General features: G+C 42.3%; 1 pseudogene; it reads left to right on the top strand.

Annotated features, from left to right (window-relative positions):
* Positions 1 to 386: 386 nt before the first annotated feature.
* Positions 387 to 1,579, top strand: LOC148159852 (uncharacterized; annotated as a pseudogene).
* The last annotated feature ends 8,407 nt before the right edge of the window (positions 1,580 to 9,986 follow it).

The following is a 9,986-nucleotide window of genomic DNA, read 5'->3' as shown; positions in this document are numbered from 1 at the left end:
CTTATGACTTTTTTTCAAATTCAGAAGTTTATGATGCATGGACAACAGTCCTGTAAGCAATCTGGGAAAGCCTAGCCCTAGACGATCATGTCATTTCTTTTTCTCCCTTTCCAAATCTTCAAACAATTATGCAAGTATTGGTCCTATGGGAATGTCCAGCCATCATTGATGGTTCAGAGTCCCAGAAATGAATGTCTTTTTTTGAGAAATGTGTGTGTTATCCCGAAAACAAGTCAAGGCAGTGTCCTTATCTGTTATAACATGTAGCAACATCACCTGAAAAGACATTCTCAGAGGAAGAAGCCATTACTTCCACAACAACAAAGAAGGCAACGGCCTTTAAACGAATGAACCCTGCTGTAGAAGCCCAGGCGGTGGGGATAGGGTGCATGTTAAATAAATAGGGGGCCAACACATCTTTTGTTGGACAATGTCCTCTTAAGGAAGTGTGCATGGGAGGAGTTAAAATGACTGAATTATTGGACACTGTCTCTCAGGTCACACTGGTGATGGATCTTAATTTCCCAGAAGTGAACAGGACTGATACACCTTTGTTTTTTGCTCTGAAGGCTGCAAATGGTCTTAACATACCATATTCAGGTTATATGGTTAAGGATTTTGAAGTTGAAGGAGTGAAAATACTGGGTAAAGAGGTTGTGGTTGTGAGAAATGTCTGTTCCACACATCCTTTGGGATGAATGTCATTAGTATATGCTGGAATTATGTTTTCACCCAAGGAAAATCTTTTACTCCCCAGAAGCTTAAATTCCACAGAGTGTGGAAAGAGGCTTTTGCTGTTTGCCAGCAGAATGTTACCACAAAGACTGATAAACAGACAGTCTTTGTGGGTTTCTGGGTTATGTCCCCCCGACTGGCCACAGAGGAGTTTGGGTGCCCCCAAACTGTGAAGTTATGGTTTGGGGACGAACATACAAAGACAAGAACGCAGCAGAACAAGTGGTGTTGATAGAAGCTTTGCCTGATGCTGAACCTTGGGGAGTAGCCAGAACCTTGTCTATAGTCAAAGCAGGAAGGGTCCCAATCAGGGTCTGTATCCCCACCCATATGAAGTAGCTATAGGACGTTATCAGAAACTTGGACAGCTGTACTGGGTGGATGAGTCTGATGTTCATGGGGCCAACTACCTTACCCTGACGATGGGATCAGATGGAGTGGTTGTAGTTGCTGTGGTGGAGGCAGCTGGGATTGCAATGTCCAAGGAGGACGTGAGCCAACTAATTTAACTGTAAAGGCTTGACCCCACAGAAAGCCCTACTTCAGAGATGTTGGAAGGTGTTTGCAGTGAATGAAGAGGAATATGGAAGAACTGACTTGGTTCAACACCAAATCCACACAGGTGATACATACACTACCCATTAAACAAAGGTATCGTCCCTTACCACCACTGATGTATAAAGAGATCAAGACTCTCCTGACAGATATAACAGGACCCTCTGTCACAGATGGACGACTGGAAGGGAGCTCAAGAAAAGGAATGCCATCCAGAAAAGCAGTAGTTATTGGGCCTCTTCTACTGTCTTGGTGCGGAAGAAAGATAGCAGCTGGTGGTTTTGTGTAGATTTCAGAAAGTTTATTGCAGAAATGAATGCATAAAGATGCTTTTACACTCCCTCGAATTGAAGAGACACTTACATGCCTGACTAAAACGGAGTGGTTCTCCACATTAGATCTTGCCAGTGGATATTGGCAGATTGCAGATTGTGAAAAAACTGCTTTTACTACCCCATTAGGCGTATATAAGTTCGATTGGATGCCGTTCAGACTTTGTAATGTCCCTGCCACATTCCAGCACTTGATGCAGCAGCACTTACGCAGCTACCTTTCTGAATCTGTGTTTGTCTACTTGGATTATATAATAATGCACTCACCTGATTTCTCTTCCCATCTGCAGCATCTGTAGGGTGTCTTGCAGAAGCTGTGGCAACACATGTTGAAACTGAGGCTGGATAAATGCAAACTGTTCCAACAATAAGTGAAGCCCCTCGGACATCTTGTTAACTGGGAGGGGGTGAAACCAGATCCAGAGAAAATCCAGGCAATCTAGGATTGGCCTCTTCCATCTACCATCCATTAGGTCAGAGCATTCCTAGGGTTGGGTGGCTACTATAGACAATTTGTCCCTGGATTTTCTAAATTAGCTTGGCCTTTAAATACCCTTTTAAATGGAAGTTCCAACCATCCACCGAACATGCAGGTCTACTGGTGCACAGAATGCCAGGAAGCATTTGAACATCTGAAACATGCTGTCATTGAACCTCCTGTTTTGGCCTTTGCAGATTTTTCGAAAACATTTGTGCTCTACACTGATGCCAGTAAGTTTCGGTGCTGTGCTGGTCCAGGTACAAGATGGCCAAGAACATATAATTGCATATGCCAGCAGGAGTTTACATCTGACCGAGCAGAATGACAAGAACTACAGTTCCTTCAAATTGGAACTTTTAGCCCTTAGATGTAAAGCAGTGGAGGAGACTTCAACTTCATGAGAGGATCCTGTGCAGAGAGGTAATGGACTCAAAGACATATGAAATCCACTTTCAAATCTTATGTCCTACAGAAAGAAGCAAGGAGGTGTGGCAGAGGTACTACGAGGCGGCTGCTCTTGCCGGGGTGGAGAAGACTCTGTCCAGGATATGCCGTTTCTTTACTGGCTCAGTATGGAAGGTGAAATGAGTGGAATCTAGTTAGGTTGCACAGTCTGTAGCCTGCAAAATAGAGATGGGTGCAGAGCTCCTTTGCATCCCATTAAAGTGTTATATCCCCTCGAGGTTGTAGCTTTGAACTTTCTTATATTTGGGAGGCCCACAGACAGGTGTCAAAACATTCTGGTCATGTCAGACCTTTTCATAACTGCACAGACTGCAGTGCATGCCATATGGGTTCATGTTATCCAGACATCTGACTGTCCTGCTAAGCTACATTCAGATAGAGGAGCTAGTTTTGAGTCAGCTTTGATGTACCAGTTATGCAGGTGTTATGGTATTACAAAAAGTAAAACTACACCATATCATCCTGCTGGAAACCATGGGGTCGAGCGGTTGAACCAGACACTGTTGCATATGCTTTGTACTCTTGAGGAGGAGAAACCACAGAGGTTGCCAGAATATGTTCCAGAGCTGTTACAGGCATACAATCACTGTCCACAGTGCACATCATATCTAATGTTTGGAGGCATTTGAGACAGCCAGTGAACCTGAGTGTTGACCAGGAACCCTTCTGCCATGACCTGGGGAGGTGAGTGAGGGACCACCATCAAAAGTTATTTTTTGCCTATGAAACAGCCAGGAAAGACATGAGTGCAGCAGCTACCCAAAACAAAAGGGTTTATGACAAAAAGCCCAAGCCCTGCCTTTAGTGCCAATGGAGAAGGTGTGGATAAAGGACAGGACAGGCAGGGGCAAGAAAAGCTCCATCAAGGTTGGAGTTCAGAACCACATGTTGTATTGCAGTGGTCCCCAGGTAGCAGTCCGTGGACCAATTGGTACCGGGCTGCACAAGAAATAATTAAATATTTTCATTTTATGTATTATTTGAGTCTGGAGGATCTTTTATTTGAAAATAATTTAACCGGATTCTCTCAGTTACTTGCAAGCCAACATTGAGCCCACAAGCATCAAAATGAGTAAGACACAGATCAGATGTCTTTGGAAAGTTTCTTTGCAAAGGGGAAAAGGCCCAGAGAAGAGACAGGAGGATGGATTTATCCCGGACCGGTAGGTTTGCAGATCGCTGCTGTGTAACATGCAGCGATCGGCTGCTAATGAGGCAATGAAGCTTCAAACTGCTTTGCCACGTAGTGACCAAGAACGCTGTGCTCAAGCAACACACCTCGGGTGTCATTGTCTCTCATCACTCCCAGATGGGACTGTCTCAGGGCTCCCATTAGTCAAGTTAAAATGAGTTAAAAATTTTTATGAAAGTAAAATGTTCGTTTTTGTGGCGCATCTGTATCTTATTTTGAAGGGATATGTAAACGCTACCAGAGTCAGAGAGCGTTTGGGCAGTGGTCAAGAGGAGATGAGTAGAGCTTGTGAGTCTTAAGTCTGGTTTAGACGGCAAGATTTAAGGATTGTCAGCCGATTCTCCAAACCTCTGTGACCACAGAGCTGATAAAAGTACAACAGGTTCGATCGGTTCGTGTTCAGCCACAAGGCAGGAGCAACACGAACCGATTCCAGTCAGGAACATCCCGATTCCAGAGGATAATCCAGTAAAACCCCCAACATATAGTGGGAATTTAGAATGACCAAACACGGATGACGATGTAGAAGCAATAGTGATAGTTTGTGGAGACATTTTAAGAGATAAAAGAAACAAAAAGAAAAGGCGGTGGATAAAAGGCAATGGGAGCAGCCGCTCTATTTGCTGCACTATGATTTGGAGGCGACTATGGTTTTTCATAGTTAACATTTTTAACTGAATAAACATAAACATATATAATAACGACCTTTACATATAATAATAAACATTATTATATGTCCACCGGACTCTCAGTTGCGTGATATGTCAGCTGTTTGGGATTCCCCTCTGTTCTTACGTCACCGCGCTTTCTGATTGGCTACCTGTCACATTCAACAGGTTGTATTCTCGTTCCCAGTCAGGGAAAACCCCACAGGCTGCGATAAAAGGGCCAAGACAACCCAAATTGGGTATATTCAGGACTTAGCGGGAACACCAACATGCAGAAGCCTTATCTGACACCCCCCGCCGCAGCAAAATTTCCAAGTCTTGACCGGTCTGTGATAATAAAGATTGGAGACCACTCTTGTATTGGAACGTGTTGGTGATATAGGTGTGGTGTATAAGATGCATCGACATAAGGGGGGGAGGTTGGTCCCCCATTGGAATGCATTAAAGTTGTGTATTATGCAGAGGTCACGCTACACTTTTTTGTTCTCTGTCATCTTGACGGACAAAAAAAAAAATCGATCATATACTATTTTTACCTGTCCAGTTATAATCATATTCACATAGGCTATTTAGCCGCATTTATATGCGGTTTAGTTAATATTCACCTAGTTGAACCGTGAATGTAGATTCATCACACATAAAGCAGATGAACACATCTAACATTTTCTCTGTAGTGAAAAAAACACAGACTATGGCCCCAATAACCAGTGGTGGGAAGTAACGAAGTACAAGTACTTTGTTACTGTATTTAAGTACAATTTTTTCCATTGTTAAAACTACAGGGTGAGTTAAGTTTAATTCTTCGCAGTAGCAAAGCCACGTCCACATTAGCTGTGCAGTGGACTATGCATGTTATGGTCTAATTCTGAACCTTTATTTATTTCCTCAAGATAAACTGCCGACTCCTCTGTTTAGACCAAAGTTTCTCAATGAGGGCGTTCAGAGGACGGCAGGGGGCGCTGGTGGAAATTTTTACAAAAGGGGGGGCTGGGATTCCTTTGGGGGGTTTGTTCCAAGGTAAACTTTGCACCTAAAATCAGTGCTTATCAATTCCAGTCCTCAGGGCCTCCTGCTCTGCATGTTTTATTTGGACCTCTATTGTACTGCAGAAGCCTGTTAATCACCCACAGATTCGATCCAGGTGTGTGGTAGAAGGGAAACACCTAAAACATGCAGGGAAGGGGGGCATGAGGACCGGATTTGAGAAACACTGCCTTAAATGCACAACAATACCAGTTTAGACTATGAGTAACTTGTTAAAATTGTATTGTGTAACATTAAAACATGCTTGGCTATGATTGTATGGATGGCAGCTCTTCTTCTTCTCTTCAGTGTTTGTAGCTTCTTGGCGCAGCTCTGCGGTCCTGCTGGTAGCTTCACCGCATCAGTTCAGCGTCACACCGGCTGATGTGACGCTGAACTGATGACGTTGCTGTGATTCACTTGTCAGGTCACATCTGATTTTCAAATATTTAATGTTTTATTGAGGATTTTTGTACATATGTTTTGGCAGTGCTGTGAACATGTCAAAGCAGCAACTTATATTAAAAAGTGTTTTAATGTTCGTCTGGATGTCGCTCTGATAAACATGTAATGACTAAAATCACGATAACCTTACTGTGTATCCCTCTGAAAAATGAACCAATTTAAATAATAATAATAATAATAATAATAATAACATCCTTCCAAGGGTGATACCATGATAGAGGGTAGTACGGTAGTACCACAGCAGCTTTGAATTTCAATCATCAGAATACTTGGATTTTTTCCGTTGTTTTAAAAAGCTTACGTAAGTCTCCTTTTCTCCATCAATACGCTTCCCAACCGCTGCGCACCGTATGGGGACAAAAAACAACAACAACAACAAAAAAAAACCAAAAAAAAAAACGACGCGCACGTCGCAAAACTCAAACTGGAGAACCGGAACATAGAACGGAGCGACAAACTAGATGTGAATCATAAAAACAGAGAATCTGACAGTGAACAGTGAAAAATCAATATGAGTTACCAATCAACACATTATATCTGTTGATATAATTGTTAGTATTATTACTGCTCTGAAAGCTGTGGTTGTTTATCCTCCTTCTCTTCAGGTTTAATCATGATTTCTCTGGTTTTTTTTTGGACTAGTTATTGAATCTTTGGATTCTGTTTGACTTGGCATGACTAGTCCGAGTGTTTTTTGTTTTGTTTTTTTGTGAAACAAAACAATCATGTGAAACACATGATGATTAGTAGCAGGTGAATAGCATGATGAGTGACAATTGCTTGTGGTGAGCGTCAATAAATGATCAAATAAAACTAAAAAGAAAGAAACTAAAGAGGACATAACAAACCAAGAGAGGATAATACCAATCAAAGAAAACTAAACTAAATTTTGTTCTTCATTCATTTGAATGAAGAACAAAATGCAAGAATAAATTAAGAAACTAAATTAAATACAGAGGAATAAACTGGCATGGCAAGACCTTTTGAGCAAAAATTAATACAGTGGACAATACGGCAAGAATAAACAATCAGCGCTTCTGAACCAGCCCAGCCAGCATGCCTAGGTGGGCCCCATGTGGGGAAAAGGAGGGCAGACCATATGGGTCCCATATGGGTTTGTCCGCGAGTTCCACGATGGCCCCACATGGGTTTGCCCGTGTAGGGCCAGAGCCCTCATGGGCCCTATATGGTGGTGGCCCACATGGGTTTGTCCATTTAGGGCCATATCTATGTGGGCCCTACATGGGCCCACCTAACCCTAACCCCATCCCATGGTCTCTGTCTCCCTGGGTTCTGACTCACTGGCTCCCCCTTGTTGTCAATGAACTTGTTGGCGTGACAGTAGGTCATCTTAGATTGGTGCCTATAATGATAACACATGAAAATCTATGTGATTAATCAAAATTAACATGTTGTTCACATCCGGAAATTTTGCATATGTGCACAATGCTGGAGGACAAAAAGACTAATCTTTTCCTATGCCGTCAAGAGCTGCACTACCGTGGTAGAACAATTCCCTCTCCAAAATAAAACCTATTATTGCAGATGTAGGTATTATTAATTTAGTACAGTGCAATTCAACAAGGAGAAAAATAATGCAGAAAAATGAAAGAAGAATTAAAAACCAGCAGTATTCTTTTTTTCTGGCTCTTGGTGCACACAGACTCGTTGCCAACGTAAACACTATGTATCTGGTTTCAACACCAACAAACCCTCAAACATTTCACACAACATTCAACTCATTACCATATTATGTTTGTAAGCTTGTTCATTTTGTGACTATTAAAAAGTGATAGCAGTGGTAAATTATCTGCTATTAGGTCATTTAACACTGTGGTGGTTTATTATCTAATTTAAACACCTGCTCTATTGATGGTCAAAGTTAGTGTGAGGGTCACATTTTTTTATTTTGTAACTGAAATTCAACAGCAGGTTTGCCCATGTTATGGTTGTCAACATAGACATAGAGATGGACCGCTCTTTCCTATTGTCGCCAACGTGATATCTTGGAGCGGTCGACCGCCCCACTTGGTGCTACGTGTTTGGCAGGCGCAGTAAAGTATCCATGCATTTAGTTAATTGTAGCCCGCTAAATCCAAAACAGATTTTCATGATTTTTTGCTGGAAACCTTATTGAAACAGTTATCACAGCTTCATGTACAAGGACATTTTTGAAGTATTTTTGAATTGGACTGATACATGGTTCAGAATATTTTATTACTCTTAGTGGTGAACACAGAATAGAATAGGAATAGAAGATTCTAATTTGATGAATTTGTTGGGATCTGGGGGAGGCTGGTTGGTGATATTTTTCAGTTTCTCCACCATAGGGCATCCTGGGGTTTTCCTGGAGGGCGTGACCTGCAACCCCTACCTGCCCACCTGCCTCCACTTACCTTCATTTGGAGGTGTATATCAGGAGGGAGCAGCCGACACTCCAGTGCCAGAGTGTTAGCTAGTAATGGTAGTTATTAGTGAGCTCACCTCCGACCAACCTGATCCTTGTGTAATCCTCTCTGTGTTGCCTCTTCTCAGGTTATACCTCCATGAAGCCTTGGGCTACCTGAACTGCCAGAATTACTGGCAGCCTGATCTGTTCCCTCGAGACCCTGTGGATTCTACCCATTGGTGGCCTGAGTTTCCAGAACCTCTTTGCTGTAGCAAACCTGCATCAAACCTCCCGGTTGGCAGCTCCCTCCTGGATCCAGGAAGAACTAGCTCCTCCACTCACCTGTCCGTCCTCCAGCACAACCTCTGCCCTCTCCTCACCACCAGCCCTAGAACAGTAGCCTTTCCCCTTGGTCCAGTTCACCCACCTGCAAGTAAGACTGTTACTTCAAGACTGCAAATTCCCACAGCACCTGAACTCACCTTACCAGTCCTCTTTGTATTCAGAGATCCACCCCCCCCCCATGACGAGTTCCTGATCCAGACCCCTGTACACTCTGTTGTACTTTGTAATAAAACCTTTAACTTACACTTGTCTCCAGAGTTGTGTTCTGCGTAAGTGGGTTAAAAGAATTGAACCCATCATGACAGAATGATGAGCATTTTACAAAGCACACAGCCACTCATACATTTGATAGTAATGCACATGTTTATATACAAATACAATATATTATAGAGAAACAATGATTCGATAATGATTAATACAGAATATTATGAGAACTAAACTACTTCTCTTTCCCTCACTATTTGTTTCTTCTTTAAAACTTTTTTCTCTCCTCATCTAGCTGTCGTAGTGTTGACAATTAGTAGCAAAGCACTGCATTGCTTTTTTTTCATAAATCACACATACATTAAGATTTTGCACATTATATAAAAATTGGGTAAAACCAATGGTATCGTCAGCGAGCAGCTTTTTGCTCTCCAGCAGAGATGGGGTCAGACCATTGTTCCCAACAGCCTGTCATCTGGGAGCAACATTTGTTTCAATTTATCCCAAACTGTCTCCCTCTGTTTTTCCACAGCAAATTTATGAAAAGCATGATCACAACATGGGGACCCTCTTATTTTATTATTGCCGGGTGTTAGAAAAGCATTTCAAACGATATGTCTCATGGGACCAAACATCATTTACAAACTGCTAATGACTTGCAAACACTCGTCTAGCCTCCGGTGTCGATCAACGCCTCTGCTCACTTCTCTGCGGAGATGCTTCCCGAATCCCACCAGGAGGAAACGTACCCTATTCCTTCAGCTTGCAAATAATAATTCTTAAAAGTCATCCCGTTTATAGCTGTCATTGCCATGGCCATCTGATGGTTTTTAGGTGTGTTTGCTGCCCATATTCAAATGAGACACTATGATGTGCACATATTCTTCACAGAGGTGGATTAGGTTTGGAGTATTAATAATTAACCAGGCAATATTATTATTACACTTTGCATCCTCCGTGTGGATCAAACTCACCTGACCGTGGGACAGCTAATGATGAGTCATCAATAAAACATTTTCATAATGTCAGAGACACGTGTGTAGATGCAGCATCTAATTTTACATGGGGCCGACTTGGTCATTAGTTCACTGCAGCATGAACACACCACCACCATCAGTACACACATACATGG

Source organism: Poecilia mexicana, unplaced genomic scaffold, assembly GCF_051168715.1.
Source record: "Poecilia mexicana isolate PSO_F unplaced genomic scaffold, ASM5116871v1 scaffold_5, whole genome shotgun sequence".
NCBI classification, from domain to species: Eukaryota; Metazoa; Chordata; class Actinopteri; order Cyprinodontiformes; family Poeciliidae; genus Poecilia; species Poecilia mexicana.
The sequence above is the reverse complement of the archived record's forward strand: the minus strand, read 5'-3'. Positions and strand labels throughout refer to the sequence as shown.